Source organism: Cetorhinus maximus, chromosome 26, assembly GCF_964194155.1.
Source record: "Cetorhinus maximus chromosome 26, sCetMax3.hap1.1, whole genome shotgun sequence".
Lineage (NCBI taxonomy): Eukaryota > Metazoa > Chordata > Chondrichthyes > Lamniformes > Cetorhinidae > Cetorhinus > Cetorhinus maximus.
The window spans coordinates 25,425,416-25,444,967 of record NC_135904.1 but is presented as its reverse complement, the minus strand read 5'-3'; positions in this window follow the sequence as shown (position 1 = coordinate 25,444,967).

Below are 19,552 nucleotides of genomic sequence, written 5' to 3'. Positions count from 1 at the left end.
TTGACCAGAGTGAGTGTAAATGGCAGAATAATGGACAGCTCTGTCTGAAAGCAAAAACATGAAAAACAAATTTTAAGAACAGCACATGGCAAACAAACAGAATCCAAATGGTGGACAGAGTCCATGGCCTGAACTTGTTAAATTCAATGCTGAATCCAGAATGCCCTCAAGTGCCCAATCGGAAGATGAGTTGCTGTTGTGTTGATCTTCACTGGAGTGTTGCAGCAAGCCGAAGACAGAAATGTGAGCTTGAGAGCAAGGTGGTGAATTAAAATGGAAAGCAACTGGAAATTGGGTATCCTGCTTGTGAACTGAGCTGTGTTGTTCCGCAAAGCGATCACCCAATCTATGTTTGGTCTCCCTAATGTAGAGGAGACCACACTGTGAGCAGCAAATGCAATATTGAAAGAAGTACAAGTGCCATTGCTGCTTCGCCTGGAAGGGATGTTCGGGGCCTTGGCGGTGAGGAGAGATGGAGTAAAAGGGCAGGTTTCTGGCAATTTCATGTGAAGGTGCTGTGGAAGGTGACTAGGTTTTGGGGGGTGATTGAGGAGTGGACCAGGGTGTCATGGAGGGGACAGTCCCCTCAGAATGCTTTCAGGGATAGGGAGCAGAAGATGTGTTTGGTGGCGGCATCATGCTGGAGGTGGATGAAGTGATGGACGATGACCCTTTGAATGTGGAGGCTGGTGGGGTGGAAAGTGAGGACAAGAGGAACCTTATTGTGGTTCTGGGAGGGAGGGAAAGGGGTGAAAGCAGAAGTGCAGGAAATGGGTCGGACACAGTGGAAAGCCCTGTTAACCACAGTGGATGGGGGTTGGGCAGGGTGGGTGGGGGAACCCTCAGTTGAGGAAAGGCATATCAGAAGTGCTATTGTGGAAGATTCATCATCATAACAGATGCAATGGAAATGGAGAAACTGGGAAAATGGAATGGAGTCCTTACAGGAGACAGGGTGTGAGGGAATGCAGTCAAGGTAGCTGTGGGAGTCAGCGTGCTTACAATAAATCTTAATAGACAGTCCATCACTGGAAATGGTGACAGAGAAATCAAGGAAGGGAAGTGTCAGGGATGGATCATGTGAAGGTGAGAGAAGAGTGGAAATTGAAAGCAAAGTTGATTAAATTTTCCAGTTCCGGGCAAGAGGAGGAAATGGCACCAATACAGTCATCAATGTACCAGAGGAAGAGTTTGGGGAGGGGTCCTGAGTAGGACTGGAACAAGGAATGTTCCACTTACCTCACAAAAAGACAGGCATACCCATGTGAGGACTTACAGCAACACCTTTTATTGGGGGAAGTGAGGCACATTAAAGGAGAAATTACTCAATGAGAGAATGAGTTCACCCAGGTGGAGGAGGCTGGCGGTGGATAGCGACTGGCTGAGCCTCTATTCAAGGAAGAAGTGGAGATCCCTCAGACCATTATGGTAGGCAATGGACCTGTAGAGGTTTTGGATGTCCATAATAAAGAGGAGGTGGTTAGGGTCGGAAAATTGGAAATTGTTGAAATGACATAGGGCATCAGAAGAGTCAAGGATATAGGTGGGAAGAGACTGGGCAAGGGGAGAAAAAAATAGAGTCAAGATAGGAAAAAATACGTTCAGTGGGGCAGGTACAGGCTGAAATGATGGGTCTACCAGGACAGTCCTGTTTGTGGAATTTGGGAAGGAGGTAGAAGTGGGCTGATGAGAGTTGGGACACTAAGAGGTTGGAAGCTGTGGAGGGAAGATCTCCAGAGGAGATGAGGTCAGTGACAGTCCTGGAAACAATGGCTTGGAGTGAAGGGAAGGGGTTTGAATGGAAAGGAAGAGGTCCATGGTGACACCAACTGTAGTTTGCTCATCATGCCAGACAGCACAATGAGGGTGAGTGGGGAGTTAAGGAGGGTCATCAGCAAGAACGTACTGGTATCCTTAATATTCTCAGTGATGCTGAATACCACAAGGTCTGTCACAAATGACCCCATGATGGGATGACCACCTCCTCTGTCAGGTTCAGGAGAGGCAGCTGTCCTTGACCCCCTACCAGTTCTGCTCTGCATCCGGTGGTTAAAGGTGATGAGTCCTGAAAGGATGAGGGGGTAGAATGTCAGTGATCATGTTGCAATGTGTTTGGGTGATGTGGCTTGCCATAGTTGAATAGCTGAAAGCAATGGGAGCTGGGTGTGACGCTGGCATCATGGGAATGTGAGTGAAGGTGAGGTGCAGTATATGGATATGATGCATAAATTCTGAGTGCCAGAGACTGTTGATGGTGGTGTGGTGTATTGAGCAGTGAGATATTGCTGGTGCTGTGGGTGTGAAGTCCATTGAAGGTGCATTCATTTACCTTGACCACCACCTAAGGTCTTTAAACTTCTAATGGCTCTCAGGTCCTCGCTGCTAGACTCCTTGCATTGACCTCCCTGGTCACCTGCCCCCAATTCCCTTCAGAGGGTAGTCCTTTAGCGCCTCAGAAACATGACCCCTCTCTGCATTTCCACCTCCATGGCTATTGCTTCCAGTGCCACATCTGTGAACCTAGGAGCCCTCTCTCTTTCCTGGTGTTCCATTAGTGTGGCTCCTACAACCAGTACAGGTCAGTACAGGTAGCAAACTGCAGCTGTCTTCCAATGTGTGCAGCTCCCCTTTAATATGAGCAGACTGCCTTTAAGTAGAGCAGATTGGCTGTACCCTATGAGGTGAGTGAAGGCTGCCCGGCCCCCTGCTGTGCATTCTGGAAGCCAGCAGCATAGGCCCTGGTCAGACCAATGCTACAATCAGGTAAATGAAGAGGCAGCACCAGGTTTGTGTGCTGCCTGCTTCAATGTGAATAGGTGTGGACAGGTTGTGATTGCAACCCCCAGGGACAAAAATGGGCCAGAACAAATTTTTAGCCCATAGCCTCTGGTGGCACGTACATAAGCTTCCCTTCGGAGCTCTAACCATTAACTTCTCATGCAGAAACATGTTGAGGGAAACAAATAAGGAATTATTGTATGATGTGACATTTATATTTTGGATCACTTCGATGTAGACGTAGTCTCTGGGGTTTAAATCTGATTTGGCACTGCTCAGTCCCTGCACCAGTCAGAGTTCGCTGTCAGTGGGATGGGAAAATATCATTCATCTGCAGCTCCTTAAGGCTAAAGGCTGCGGCTAGTATGTAAAGAGCTGATACATTGTCACCCCTTTACACTACAGTACCCTATAGACGAGACTTCTATTCCCTAGAGTGCAGAAGATTTCAGGGGGATCTAATTGAAGTGTTTGGGATGAATAAAGGATTTGATACGGTGGAAAGAGAGAAACTATTCCTTCCAGTGGGAAATCCAGAACAAAGGGGCTCAACATTAAAATTAGAGCCAAGGAGTTCAGGGTCATGTCAGGAAGGATTTTTTGACACACAGGGCAGTGGAAATCTGGAATGCTTGCACTTCCCACCCTCACACCGCTCCCCCCTCCCCCCCCAACCCTATAAAAAGCAGGTTTGGTCAATTGAACATTTCAAAACTGAGATGGATATGTTTTTGCTGTTCAACAATTTTATGGAATATAGAACCATGGTAGTCAAATGGATTTAAGATACAGATCAGCCCCGATCTAATGAAATGGCACAAATGGCTGAATGACCTGTTCCTGCTCCCATGTTCCTACACAAGGACTGGATTAGCTTTGAAACTTCAGTCACAGCTCACTGATGAGTCTCAATGCTTTTGCACACCTTACCTCCTAAACATCTCAGTGGTTCACCTTGCATTATCAGTAATGCCGGCATTCAGAAGTAATTAGTGAAGCGCTTTATGGTGCTCCAGGGATGTGATAAGAAGTTATCCAAGTGCAAATTCCTTCTTGATTTGGCCATGTGGTGAACACATTGGAACAAAAGTTCACCATACCCAAAAAATGCTTGAACAAATAGATATTACTTGGTTTAGACATCTGCAGGCCACCATCAACGTTCTTTGGATCTGATTACAACCCATCAACAATTGACAAGTGATTTATGTCTGGCACTTCTGTAAACCACAAATTAAGTATGTTTCTGTTTAACTTCTCTCGTATGCTTTTTAAGTAAGCTTCGGAGATTCTTGTTGAGGTCTATACTGACTGCTACTCCAAAAAATCTCTCAAAGGTTTCATACGTTCATCTCTCTCTGGAATTGAGACAACGACAAACAGGCTGTACCAATGTTACCTTCCAAAAAGCATACGAAAGTCCGTGAACAGACTTGGGAGTAAGGTGCATGTGTTACCTGTAATTAAATTATGAACTGTTTATAAAGTATGGGTTTATGGTTGTGTTACACAAAATAGAGGAAATCATCCCCCTTGAATGTCTGCCCAAGTTAACTTGCCAGAACCCATTTTCTGGCATCTGTTACAAACAAAATCTTGGCTTTGTTGAGTTTTTCTGGCAATCTTCAACTGTTTTGATTGGATAATGAGACCTCTTAATTGCTCAATTTAAATCCATGGGATCAAAGTAGGTTCTCAGCTTGTTCAGCTTTACAACAAGCTCCATTATTTAATACCCAGTATATGGATTGACTCACAGAAGTGAGCATTTCTAATTGCAATTAACTGCTTTCTTCACAGATTCCTTTAACACGAGAGTTTTACAGTGAATGTGCGCTGCTCATTTCCCACATCAGTCTGATGTCGGGTATTCCTATCAAGCAAACCGAATATCTCAGTTTATTCTGATGCAGAATGTTCATTGTAGGCAACAAAGGGCTTTAAACACATCACCATGCCCATCCCTGGTAGTGTAGTGGTGATGCTGCTAGACTAATAATCCAGGGACATGGATGAACGCTCCAGAGGCACGAGTTTAAATTTCAGCACGGCAGCTGGGCAAAGTTAAACTCAGTTAATTAATAAATCTGGAATAAAATGCTAGTCTTGTGAATAATGATCATGAACCGACTGGATTGTCATAAAAACACATTTGGTACACAAACGTCCTTCATTAGAGGAAATCTTCCATCTTTACACAGTCTGGCCTGTGTGTGACTCCAGGCCCACAGCAATGTGGTTGACTCTTAACTGCCCTCTGAAATGGCTTAGCAAGCCACTCAGTTATAGATGTCTCACCACCACCTACTCAAAGGCAATTAGGAATGCACAATAAATGCTGGCCTTGCGAATGATGCTCATGCCCCATGAATGAAAACGTTTCTTTTAAAATTCAGCTCTCATTATTAACAGTATTTAAATAATGATTTGCATCAGCATTTTTAGGAGGGTTAGTTTTTGAGACAAATTTCCTGTCTACAATGCCATTATTTCTCACGCTTTCCCTGGGGCACTGTGCAGCTTCAGCCGCTCTTATACATCTACAGCTTTCTTAAGGTCAAAGTTCAGGTCCCGTGGCCACTTTTTGGTCAGGTTACAATTTCACCCACTCTTTATTCAGATTCACCACATAACTCAGCTTTCAAATGAAAGACTTCCTTTCATAGCTTTAGGGCATCTTAAAGTACTTTACAGCCAATTAAGTACTTTTTTAAAAAAGTGTGTAATGTAGGAAATGTAGCCGTCAACTTGCACACTGCAAGGCCCCACAAACAGCAATGTGATAATGACCAGATAACCTGTCCTTAGATGTTGGTTGAGGGATAAACATTGGCCAGGACATTGGGCAAAATCCCCAGCGTCTCTTTGAAATAATGCCATGGGATCTTTTGCATCCAACTCAGAAGGCACATGGGCCTTCTGCTTAATGTCTCAACCATAAGACTGCACCTCCGGAAGTGCAGCATTCCCTCAGTACTGCATGGGAGTGTCAGAGTTGATGGCATATAAAGTTTTGCTGATAGGTGAAATATATGGCCTAGTGCTCCACAGAGTGAACAAGCTGCTTTTGTACTGGAAATAATATGGAATCTCACAGTACCTTTTAATCTGCTTGTTAGGCAGAAAAACACCATGCTGAGAGACCATACATTTGAGGAAAACCACACAAGACAGGCAGAACAATTGCTTACTTGTACCAGATTTCAAACTTAATGGTGCTTATGGACATTTTACTACATAAAAGACTATATCAATGCAAGTTTTTGCTGTTGCTTTATACATTCACCAATTGCTTCTTCCATTTGAAGGATAAAAAGGTAGACAGATTCTCAACCAAGGCAACATCCAGAAACAACGTTCAAAAGAGGCAACACTCTGCATATGGACTTGCATCTTTAAGACAGTCTTGTTCAATCCCTCAGGTGCTGTTAATGCTCATTCATTATTACTCTAGCCATGTGAACTTCTACGGATACATTATTCATTCAATAAATCTTAAACCATGAAGTTGCAAGAGCACAAAGTTGGCTTCCAGTGAAGGGAAGATTGTAAGTAGGAATACCAAAAAAAAAGAAATAATTGAATAGATTTTTATAGGTTTGCTTCTCCAATTGACAACATTCATATGACCCTTGGGCCTGTTTCTAATGGCACCATAGTTGAACAATACCTGGGTGTTGAGGTGTAGAATGGAAACGAGAAGGACATCTTTATATATATGATTACGGCTGATTGATGTCCCACTTTCATGCTGTGTAATATTTTGCTAAGGAAGTATTTTTAATATTGTTGGTTATTTTTGGCAATTGTATCCTCATACTTCCCCTCCTGACGGGATTTACTCCTTGCTGGTGTCTGGTTCGATAGGTGTGAGCCTCAGCGTGACCGTAGACAAGACATTCGCTCTTGGGTTGCACCACTGCAGGTCCTGCTGACATTCACTTGACATCCACACCACATGAATAGTGGCCAGTGTCTCCTTTCATGAGGCCAAAGGGCGCTGAGGCCAACTGTAGGAGCTCTGGCTGAACCAGCGCCACATTGAGGATTATGCAAAAAGATATTATGCACAGCTCAGCAACAAAAGACATACTGGAAGTTTTTATTTTACACACCCAAAATCTCAAGTGAAAGGAAAAGCTTAAAAAATTCTAAGAATCTAGGTTCAGGAGCTCAAATTCAAAAATTTAAGACGAGGCGATGTTCAAGTCCAGCAACTTGTAGATCTAGCATCCTGCCAGAGGTGTTTCAGCTGAATCAGATACAATTTTGCACTACTTACTAAGTAGGCCTTGATAAGATTCAACAGCTATTTCTTGGAAGTGTGTGCATGATGCTCTATAGCAAAGAGTGGCCATTAAGCTACTGAATAACATTCACTGATTAAAATTACTGCCTACTAAGGCCCAGCAATACTACATGTCTGAATAGATCTTCCAGGACTGATTAAAGAGGGGGGGAGGGAAAAAACCCACATGAAGACATTGGAAAAAAACATTTGAAAGAATTTCTGAAAACGCTTTTTGCATGAAATATTTTTAAGGAGTTTGATGACAAAAATAAAACACTGATGTTAGCGTGTAGGATATTAAAGTGATCACACTTGATGACCTAACTGCAGCTGTGTAATCTGAAGGTTATATTGTCCATGTGGGTTCCATGTCAGAACATTGTAGAACCCAGGTTAATTATACAACAAGACCAGGAAGGTAGTCATCCAGTGATAAGCCCGAGCACAGAAATAAATTAAATTATTAATCCAATGGAGCATCACTAAGTCAATGCAATGTTTCCTGAAAAAGTTTTAAACTGTAAACATGTCAAACTGTGTATTAAGGTAAGCCCCAATTTTCCTCTCCACTGGTGCTGTTGCATATTCTGCAGGTAAGTCTGACAGTGAGTTCTGTGAGGATGTAAAAGTGCGACTTTCTCCTGCTGGCACTGCATCTGCCTAAATATTAATATCTCATCAAAATCCTCCAGTGGACATTGCCCACCTCTGTGGTCAACTTGGGATTTTGTGCACAGTTGGTGTGCTGCAGAGATGGACATATTCATTTTTTTTTGAGCTTACTCTGTGGGTTTTGTTTTCACAGTAAAGCTGTGCTTGAGTTTTTCCGGGTTCCTGTCTTTGCATCAACAGTAGCTGGTTAATTTTGTTATGAATTTGAGTCCATCTCTTCAGAGTTGTGCCAATTCACACTTTCATCGTGGCATATCCCAGCCTCATATTTGGGCAGAGTGCTGAATGCTGCTGTCTATCCTGAGGGCCAACTCTTTGACTATCATTGGAAGGAAAGTTCAATCAGGTTACTGTCCATTAATACTGTATCAGCACCATTGATACATCATTAAGCTTGGTGAAGCACAGGGGTGACAGGCAGCAATTTAATGCATGGTATTGCACCAGTAGTGGTGCATTATTTTATGAAGAAAAGCATATAATTCATAGGTAATGATGCCAGGCTTTCTGGCTTAGCGTGTCAGTAAGAAAGCTGCTACTGGCCCTTTGACAATACCTTTCTTGACCTGTTCACAAGAAAGTGCATGAGCTGCTTATACACAATGTAGCTTAGAATACAATATCATCTCCTAATGGTTCCTTTACTTAATTACTGGACCCCACTCAAGAGTAATGATAAATCTGGCTAAGCTAGTGCAACTCAATGGATGGGCTATTGTGGGGCTAGGGCTCAATATGAAATAGCCACACTCTGAAAGTTGTTATTTGAGGGAACGGAGACCACCTATTCCCAAAGGATTGTGAGCATCATCCAAGGTCAACCAAGTCCTGAACAATACCTTAATGCATTTGCAGCACATCGCACCATAGTTATATGTTGCACTATGTCTTTCTCAATTAGTCGTTTTCCTTTATTTCCTGACCTTGTAACATGCACAGAGAGAACATTGCTCTGTGCATTACAAAAAGGTGAGAATTTCATCCATGGTTCAAAAGCAACATCAAACTGTGTGTAAGTATCAGCTGATATGAGGTATTATCAGCTGAAGGACACACACAGCCAAGATAACCTGATGAAGATTGTCACGGTTAGGCTATTGTCTAACTCCACAAATTACTTTTGACATGTGACAGAAAATTTTATACAAATCCCTCAGCAGAGTTTGTTTCCTGAAGTACAGTAACTTAGACATCTGTTAACAAAGACTAAAGTGATAATTTAAAGTTATTGGTTTAAAAAAGGAGTTAAAACTGTTTAATTGTCACTTCTATTGGCCCACAAATGGATTGAATTTTCATAATCACCTATAATCAATGCACATGCTTGTCAAAAGACTGTAAACTCCAAGGGACTTGGTGATAATAAAAGGATGATGTAGATCCTTCCACGAATGGTGCAGCCATGAGTATGATGTGAAAATCACAGTCACGATGAGACAATTGGTTTATCAACTACTTCCCATTGTATATTGTTATTAAGCCATGCTTTATATTGAAAATGACTTTATTTATTTATTGGGCTGAAACCACTGGTTGAGTCTTAAAAGACTGAACAATAGCATTTCGCTGACTTACAAAAGCAGCTTCTAAGATGGTTGAACATTATCATAACTGTACCTTACAAATTCCAAAGCCATTAAAGTGGAGGCAGGCTGTCTAGAAGAACAGATTGAAGACAATCATCTGAGAGAAATGTAAATGACTCTCATCTCCCAACCCCTTCACGAAACATCCAGAAAATCACCTGGCATTCAACTGGGTATGGAAATAGTCACAATTACTTTGCACAATGGATCCTGGCTGAGAAAGGAACTCATCCAGCCATAATCTATACATGTTTAAACCATGGACCTGGAATCAACTTGCTATGACCATGTTTGGATAACTGGTCAGTCGATGAGAGGGGATCATGAGATGAACCAACTACCCCTCCTTTGTGTCTTAAGAAGCTGTTTTTCTCCAGCCCAGGGACCAGAAGAAGCAGGGCTCTGAGTGGATACTAGCTCTCTCTCTCTCTCGCTCCCTCCATCCAGCTGGAAGCTCGAGCCCTGCCTGTTGGTTCACCCTGGGCAGCATCTAAATACCAACCCAGCAGCTGCTGATTCCAGTAGACCAAATAGGAACCATCTGTCAACATCTTTAAATCACCCTGTCGCAGAATTTGGAAAAACCACTGGGCACATTCTGAAATCATCCAAGGCATTAATCTACCAAATCTGAATAGAACTGACTTTATTTAGACTTTTAAAAAGTGCTTAAATTATCCTCCCACTTTGTAATTTACGTATGTGTGTGTGTGTGTGTGTCCAAGTTTGTGTGCCTGAACTCTTGAATGCATGTTTGTGTGAAAATCGGAGCGTTTTTAAAAATTATATTTATTTACATTGGGTCTTAAGTGCAATAAACACTATTCTATTTTCTTTTAAAAATCTTACAAGAAAACCTGTCTGTGTGTGTCTTTTACAGTCACAGCATGTGAACAGTTAACACTCACTGAGTTGGCCAGCATAGCATTTGGAAAAAAAACTGTTACGGTGAAATGAGGTGTGGGAAAAGAGGGGAGACATTCTATTCCTTCTCACCTGATTGTAACAATATTTGGTATGAGGAGGAGGGCACAATGGCACCAGAACTGCTATTGTGACCTTTCAAAGAATCAATGTGATTTGCAGCATAGAATGCACATTTCCTCTTCACGTTTTAGATCCATACACCTGTGGTTTGACGAGACTGAAATACATTCTGGAGGTTCCTCTCAGTGTCTTGTTTCTACCTTGAATAATGATCCAGGGACGAATGAAAAATCCAGCACAAAGAAATTGCTACAAGGGCACAAACATGCCTGGGAATTACATATCAATGGGAAGCCTGGAGTCTGCACAATTGGAAGATTACTGAGCAAGGGCCTTGTGCAGTGCACATTCCCTGCTTGTTCCTCGCACGCTTGCCATATTTCAGGAGTGGGTTCTGTGCAGTGCAATGATGAAGGTGTGCATTAGGATCATCAATCTTATTGTTTCCAACACAGTATTAAGTAGAAAGCGCGCCAAATTCTGCTGCTAACCCATGACGAAAGCAGGTGCGTGGCCCAGGCTGTAGTCACCTCACTGCTGAATGGAAAGTGAGCTGCTGCTTATTGGAACTGAAACCAGGAATTCTGGGGGTCCCATGGCAATTGTATTCAGTGTTTCACTAGCTCTGAAACTGACTGGCAAGGACCAGTAAGAGCTCGAAAGAGCTGCCATGATGCCGTCCAGCAGGCAAGCCATCCCATGATGTCCTACCAATGCCAAACACAAAAGAAAAGAAGAAGAGACTTACATTTCTATAGTGCCTTCCATTACCTTGGGACAACTCAAAGCACTTTACAGAGCGTCATCTCCGTTGTAATATTGAACCTCATGTCTTCACTTTAAGGCAAATCATTTGTACCACCCTTATTTAAATGGAAAAGGAGAACGCACGGATAGCTCTTAGAAAGCTACAGCAAGTATCTGCAGCCATAATTTATGACACCCTTGTGCCAGTCACAGAGCCCAGTTGAAGTTGATAATATAATCAGAATGATAATTAAACAAACACAGCCCCTTGCAATGTCAACATTCCGGTTTGGATGAGTCTCCCGCATGGTTTAAGTTAACAGCGTTGCCTTGCAGTGTGGGTTAGGAGATTACTTGCGCCTGAGCTGAGAGCACAGCATGCAGTCCAGTGGGCACAGCTGCAGCCAATTGGTCGGGTGGGGTAGTTCGAGGTGGGTGGGGTGTCGGGCAGCCATGCAGCGCACTAATCTCTAGCAGTGGCCAGCACTCTCCGGGAAGCATTAAGGGGCCTTCACACTTAACTAGGACAGGTTCTTAGTACATCCAATTTAACCATGTGTCTCTCTCTTTCATCCTGTAGCAGGAGTACATCAGGTTCATGGAGCCTGGTGAACTTGCTGTACGCCTTGTGCCGTGCAGAGAGTGAAGACGATGGAGGTGAGGGCCACTGAGGCTCCTGGCTTTGCAGAGGGAGGAGCAGCAACCTCAGGAGGAAGGGGCGGCTGGGGCTCCCGCACACACTGCCCAAGAGCCACAGTGAGCTGTCGCTGGTTGGTGCTTAGTGACACCCAGGGTCTATAGACACTGCCTTTCATTCTTGCAGATGATCGAGAACCAGTGTTGCCGAAGACTGCGCATGTCTAGGGAACTGGCTGATCACATCTGCCACATGCTGCAGGATTTGGTGCCTTGGGGACCTGGAGGGCATCCACTCTCAGTGACCATGAAAGTGACTATGGCGCTCAATTTCTATGCCAGTGGCTCGTTTCAGGGTTCCACAGGTGACCTGTGTGGGATCTCACAAGCCTCCACCCAAAAATGCATCCATGAGGTTACGGATGCCACCTTTGTGAGGGCCACACAACTTTGTGCATTTCGCCTGGGACCTGGAGAGCCAGGATGCAAGAGCGATTGGATTTACCCAGATCTCTGGTTTCCCATAGGAGCAGGGTGTGATTGACTGCGCTCATGTGGCGCCCAGATTTCCATCGCTGCACATGGTTGGCTACATCAACCGCAAGGGATTCCACTCACTTGCATGACTCCTACATTCTCAGTGAGTCACAGATCCCTGACATATTCCAGGGTCCACTGAAGTTGCAGGAATGGCTCCTTGGGGACAAGGGCTACCCGCAGAGGATGTGGCTGATGACACCCATGCAGCAGCCTCAGACTGCAGCAGAACAAAGGTAACACGAGGCTCATGCTGCAACTCGCACCTTGGTGGAGCAGACCATCGGGATGTTGAAAATGAGGTTCCAGTGCCTGGACCGGTCTGGTGGAGCCCTGCAATACAGTCCACAGAGGGTGTCACGCGTCATTGTCACCTGCTGGGCCCTTTACAACCTGGTGCTGCAATGGGGAGGGGAGCTGGCTGAGGAGGATATGGAGGAGCGGGAGGTCTCCTCCGTTGAGAATGATACCAACGGGGTTAAGGGTGAGGAAGTCCTCGAGGGCGATGCTGACGGCAATGAGGCCCTCGAACTGGTTAGACGAGGCAGGAGCACTCGGGAGGGCCTCATAGCTACTAGATTTGTGGAGGATGATGACGACATGCAGTAAGGAGACACCATAGATCCTCACATTGCGCCTGTGATTGTTTGACACCAGTCTGGTTTATGGCAGCTTATGTATGCTCTGTGTTAATGCTCCTGTCATGGATATTCAGCAGAGGCCCTAACAGTCGCTCGATTCCAGAAGGATGACGATGACATGCAGTGAGGACACTCCATAGATCTTCTCATAGCCTCTGAGAATATCTGACTCCTGTCTGGCCATGAGCAACTTGCTTGCACTCTGTGATCAGGGTCATCTTATAGAGATGCAGCCATGAAACTTTAGAAGCATCTGATTCTTTGTCCGTCTTCAGCACCTGGCCCCTTCAGGAGCACAGCGTCACTGGTCACAGACGCTGAAGAGATGGGGGCCAGCCCCACCTTAAAGGTGCTGAGAGCACACAGAGAGAATGATGGAACTCTGTGACACCTGCCCATGACATTCTGGCAGCAATGACAAGCACCATCGAGGTGCAGGCATCAGTAATGTGTCCAGGGAGTGTGAGGCCGGACCATCACTTTGATCTGAAGGTTGCACAAAGCACGTGGAAGAGGCCCTGGACTGAGACACCTGCCTTTATCTTGTGCAGAAAGGTTTCACATCTGAGTGACAGTAACACTGTTCATCAGAACAAGGAGCCATAGGCAGGGAAACATTCTTGGGAGTTTATTGACAATAGTGGACAGTATTTACAAGTGATTAACACTCATTGCCAGGCCGTGCAACTATGTCTTATTAACTTTTGCCTTTTGTGGACATCTTCCCTGCTGCAGTCATGGGCTGGAAACGCTGAGATGTGTGCGTGTGGCTGGGCTTTAAATATGGCGCCCGGCGTGATGAAAGGGCGAGGTGATGGTGTGGTGGGTGAATGTGAACCCGCCCACCATGGAAACGGTGTGTTTCCTGGGAATGCATAAGTAATGAGGCGGGTTTAGGACAATACGGCGTGAAAAACTGGCTGGTTGTTTTACCCGCCCGCTACCGCACTTAGTGCAAATCTGAGACGATTCAGCCCTCTCCACCTTTCACTCTTCTAAACTCCAATGAGTATAGGCCCAACCTGCTCAACCTTTCCTCATAAGGCAAACCCTTCATCATCTATTCTCATCTTTTCCAGGACTCCTGCTTTTTTCTAACCAATAAGATATAAATACACAGGGTAATGTTCAAATTGTGCAGTTAGTTCATCCACTATATGGGGCGGGAATGGTTCTTATGATTCTTCTTTTAGTTCTATGTTCGTCACATTTGTTAATGCTTTGTTGCAGGTAAGTGACACTGACTCAGTCACTTCTAAGGGATTCCCTTGGGGCAATGGCAAAATATGCTTTTGTGCAGATGGCCTATGCCACTGAAGTTCAGCTTCAGAATCAAAAGAGTTGCCACCTTTGTATAGCAGACTACAAAGCAGATAATAGCTTATCCACAACAGCATGGATATGGGTGCTAGACTGCCCCCTACTCCCTCAGACCTTGCCATGTAATTTCTACACAGAAAGCACGTCTTATGGTTGATCCTAAGCAGATATCAATCTCTGCTCTGAAACTGTAGGCATATAGCAAAGACCTTCAGCAAAGATCACTTGCTTCTCCTGAGCCGTGCACTGTGCCTAACCTCACACTGCATCATGCCTTTCTAAACTGTGCGACGTGTGGGTATGCAAGATGTCTCTGGGGAATATGCAGGGGAAATTGTTAATGATGTATTTTATGAATTACTTTTATTATTTAATGTTGCTTTTTTATAATAGGCCATACGGACCAAGCTTTGAAACTCTCTGGGAATTTATTAAATGAAGTAGTCAATTTACTTCAAGATGTATCAATGAAAATAAAGATACACAGAGACAATGACATACAAAGACCTTATCTCCAATTAGCATACACTACAGCATGGTTTCAGTTGCTCAGCAACTGACCAATCTAAGTGAGCTCAAAACTAAGTCGGGGGCTTTGTGAGTAGAGTTCACTGAATTGTCAGACAGGGCTGTCAAGGTTTTGATATTGTTTACTACAGTTTACCTGCGTGAAAGTTGATTTTCATCACTACCTGGAATAAAGTCAAACTATCGTCAGTGTCTGTTCAAAACACAATTTACAACTCATCACACATCACTCCCGGCGTTATGCAACTCTGCTTGAACAAACAACCTCATCCATCACTATCAATAGTGAGTAGTACTATTAGGCCATTGTTTAAGTTGTATGTGCATGTTATAATTTGTAAAATGCTCGAGGATCAACGGGATCAAAACATTAGGCCTATATGATGTTGGGATTACATGGGCCGCTGGAAGATCTGGAAGGGGATGTGCAGTAAACAAAATATGGGAACTGCTGTTCTGTTCCTACATCACCTCCCCACCACCCCCCCATCTGTGTTTGCCTATATTGCAATAATGCGAAGTACTTGATTGGCTATAAAGCATTCTTGACAATTTATAAAGAACTAAATAAGATGCAAGTTCTTCTTTCCTATCTAATTACTTTGGAGTCTATGTAGCTTTGCCTGTGCTTAACAGTGATGGTGACAGTACAGTAGGGTGCTGGTTCGCTTGGACATACCAGCTGTGGCAGATACTTTACCTTCCATTCTGAAACACATGGAAGAGAAGATGATGTTAAAATGGGGTGTCAATAAAAAAAATGCCTTGAAGCACTATTTATATTGTACAAGTCTGTGAAGCCACTCGAGTTGAGCGCATTTGTGATTTTCAGTTGGACCAAATTATCCAACGTAAGTATTTATCCCTGGAGGAAGCTTCAATCTTCCATTTCCCTCAATCCTATAATGGCCAGGTGTTTTATGCCATACACGAAATGCAGTTTGTAGTGACTAAAGACATCTTGTTTTGCCAGCAGAAGAGTAACTGAAACGTACTGAAAGTATATAGAGCACTAACGATATCAAGCAACTGTACTGCTTCAGAGGCAGGCTACATATTGGGGATGCATGGTCACTGGGCGAATCCATATGAATTCCTAACTGTAACTAGTATACATTGTAAATGATCCACTGAAAAAGAGCACTTTTTGTCTTCACAGCTGTAAATCCAGTAAATCTCTTACTGATTAGTAACCTTTGGCAGTTAAGAATCAATCTGTTAGCAGAGAAGAAATTCCTGTGTTTGTACTTCAGGTTGGTGCTTTCATTCACAACAATGATTTAACTTAGTAAATTTATTGAGATCTGATATCTTTTCTCTGAAGCCTTGCCAACTCCTGCAGGCCCTGGGCATTACTTTGGCCACTTTTCTGGTATGCCTGCTGCACTAAATGTTTCTGTGTGTTGGGGTGCCAAACAGTTCCCCACAGTGGCCGGGATTTGCACTTTGGGGTTGGGAGCCCAGCTGCTGGTTTAGCTCCAGGTCCTGACTGCGCCCTGTGTATTCCAGACATGCTTCCCCCACCCCCTCCATCTCCAAATTTTTAAAGGGCAAGTCAATTAATGGCAGGGAATGGGCTCGCTGTCCAATTAAGAATGGTCTTGGATGAGTTCCCAACGATGCAGGGTCAATGGGAGGACCTCCAGTACTGACGCATCAGCAGTCCTACCAGCCGATGTAGGAGCTGCTGATTGGTAATGGAGATAGAGAGGGTGCAAAAAGAGGTTTTATTAATTTAAAATGGCCACAGCTGCCTGGCCATGATCATGGAGAGACAGCCCCCCCTCCACAGGACAGCTCGCAGTCGCGGCTGGGGACTTGTGGTCATGACTGGTGCAGATGTGGGGACCCCCTCATCAGATTAATCACAGCTCCCCCCACTCCCTAAGTGAGCCCGCCATGGTTACCTGACCATGGTCCAGACCGACGTCACTTGCCTGCATTGCCAACTCGAAATCCCAGTTGGGTAGTCAATTGAGTGCAATTAGGGCCAATTACAGAGCCTATTAAGGTCCTGTTCCCATGGGATTGGAGCACTAATAGGCACAGTAATTGGCCCAACTGCCCTCAATTGATTACCTGACTCATGCTGATATGCAGCTGATCGGAGCCCAATCCAATGTCTCCAAAAGTGCCTCAGGGTTGGGATCAAGGCTCCAAGCTGGCACAACAGCCGGTGGTGTGAAATTATGGGCACACCCACCTCCAATCCCGACTCCAACCTGCTTCTAAAATCCAGCCCAGTGGGCCTTCTCTCTCCTCCTTTGTGATGCTCCTGCAAAGCTTACTTTCTGCCCAAGTTTTTGGTCACCTGGCCTCATGTCTCCCACTTTGGCTCAATATCAACTTTTTGCCGAGTGCGAAGTGCCATGGGACTTAAAGGCTCTATGTAAATGCAAGTTGTTGTTGTTCATTTATTACTGCTCTGGGGAGAGCTAAGCACGCAGTTGCTTGCAGCTATGCGCAAAGCTTCCTTGTCGGTGGTTTAAATCGAAATGGCTCATGGTCACATGGAAGAGTGTTTACACTCGTTAAACTATTTAAATAAACTTCAAGTAAGCTCAAAATGTACTCATAAGGTGCAACTTTTGACAACATCCAGGACAAAGCAGTTCACTTGATCAGCAGCCCATCTGTCACTTCCGCCCTTCCACCACCAGCATGCCCTGAATGCAACGTGTGCTGTCTACAGGATGCACTGCGGCATTTCCCCAAGGTTTTTTTTCAACAATACCTCACAAACCACTATCACCCAATATGGACAAGGGCAGCAGATGTGGCAAGGAAAATGTTCACCTCCAAGTTCCCTACAAGTCACACACCATCCGGACTTGGACGTATATTGCCGTTCATTCATTGTCGGTGGAGCAAAAGCCTTGAACGTCCTACCTAACCATACTGTGGGTTCACCTTCAGTAGACTGACTGTAGCAGTTCGTGAAGCCGCCTGACTACTGCTTTCTCAAGGGTAACTGGGGATGGGCAATAAGTGCCAGCAAATCCATATCCCCAGGATATATATTTTTTCAATGTGCAGGAGTTATACTGTGTGCGTTGTCAAATCCAAACTGTAGGGCATGGCCTTGTCCAGAGAGCTGATATATTACTTCTCTTTGGAGTCAGGTCTGGAATTATAGGCCATTTTTTGATGAGGTATTAGCCATCAGGAAACCAATTAAAGGACCCATTTGACAAATTCTTCACCTACTCTGCGCAGGATTATCCAGCAGCCAAGCAGCTGCAAAACTGAAGTCAAGTGTCTTCCTCTTTTTTAAAGAAACTCTTTGCTGTAGGAGCCAGAAGGAGCAGTAGATCTACCTTGACTGCAGAAATCAAGGTTGTCCCACCTCGCGCAGAGCCAGCTCCCGGTCACCACCTGCCTCCCCAGCCCCCAGGACTTAACCGAGTGTCAACTGCCTCACCAGCAGCCAACTTGGCATATTCCGTAAGCTTACTGCAGTGAAGGGAGCAATGCCAACAGTTCACCACAATTCAGACGAGAACCCAAGGTTCACCGATCCTCACGCCTCTTGCTTCAGACATGCTGCCTCTGCAGCTCTAAGCTTGGGTATGCGAATGGGATCAGACTAACATCTACCGTAACCTTTACAAAGTTGCTCACTTTCACCTACCCAGAGCTTTATTTTGTTCTCATTACAAGTGTGTTATTTTCTCTTCCTTTATTTATCAGAGCCATCAGAAACTGTCAAGCTCAGTCTGGAGGTCGGGTGGTACTAAGCTGATTAGAGCTCACCTAATAATGCTGGTCAATCACCTGCCAATCCCATTAATATGGGCATAACAAACTAAATAGTACTCAGTGTGTCAATCAGTGGTCAAGTGCTCAGGTTTGTAAAAAGGGATCAAGGTTATCCCAAAATGGCTACTCTACAGATACTTATGGGCAGTGGGCAGGAATGACAAAGTGCTCTCTAGGGGTCAAAGGTCAACCCAGCACAAAACAGAGGGCCCCACAAGGGACACAATTGTATGCGATCTACAACCGGTGTGTGTCTGATTTGATGAGAAGTGCTGAGGTAAATAATAAAGACCACTGCCAATTATCCCACACTTATTTATTTGCAGAGACACACTGGGTCAGCATGTGAAGCTGGTCAACATAAAATAAAGTGTTTTTTTTATTCTTTCACGCGATGTGGGTGTCACTGGCTAGGCCATATTGTCCACCACTAATTGCCCTTGAGAAGGCGGTGGTGAGTTTGATGAAGCACCACCTCTGGCCTATTATGAGTTCAGGAGGTAGCGGAAATCACAGTTAAAGGTGGATTGGCTGCTGCAGAGCAGAGTCGCACTGTGACTCCAGGTCGTTGGAATCACTATGATCTCGAGCAACTGATAAGACATATGATGCTTCACAAGTGCGATCCTGGGAGGGAGCCACTTGCCTCTTGAGAATATGCAAGTCAGTCTGATTAGGGTTCACCACCCAGCTAGATAACATCGTGAAGCAAGGAGTTCCTTTTGCTGATTGTCACTTATACGCAACTTGGCTTGGTATCTGCAGGGAAGTCTACAATGCCGGGAAGTACAGTAGGGTATCTACAGGAGTTGAACTGAGTTGGGCAGGAGCACATCTTGGTGGTTTGTTCCCTATCCTCTCAAACCTCCTGCTTGTTCTTCTCCAGGAAGTGAGAAGTTCCAAGTGATGCCCATGTTTCAGCAAGATGCCTCTTTGACCTGTACCAAAAGTTATCTCCTGTGGTTCACCCCTCACATTCTTGCCAGTTTCCATTGTTACTTTCATGCCAGCGTCAAGAGCTTGAATCAAATAAACCCTGAGTACAGTACGTTTGCACATTCGCTGATAAA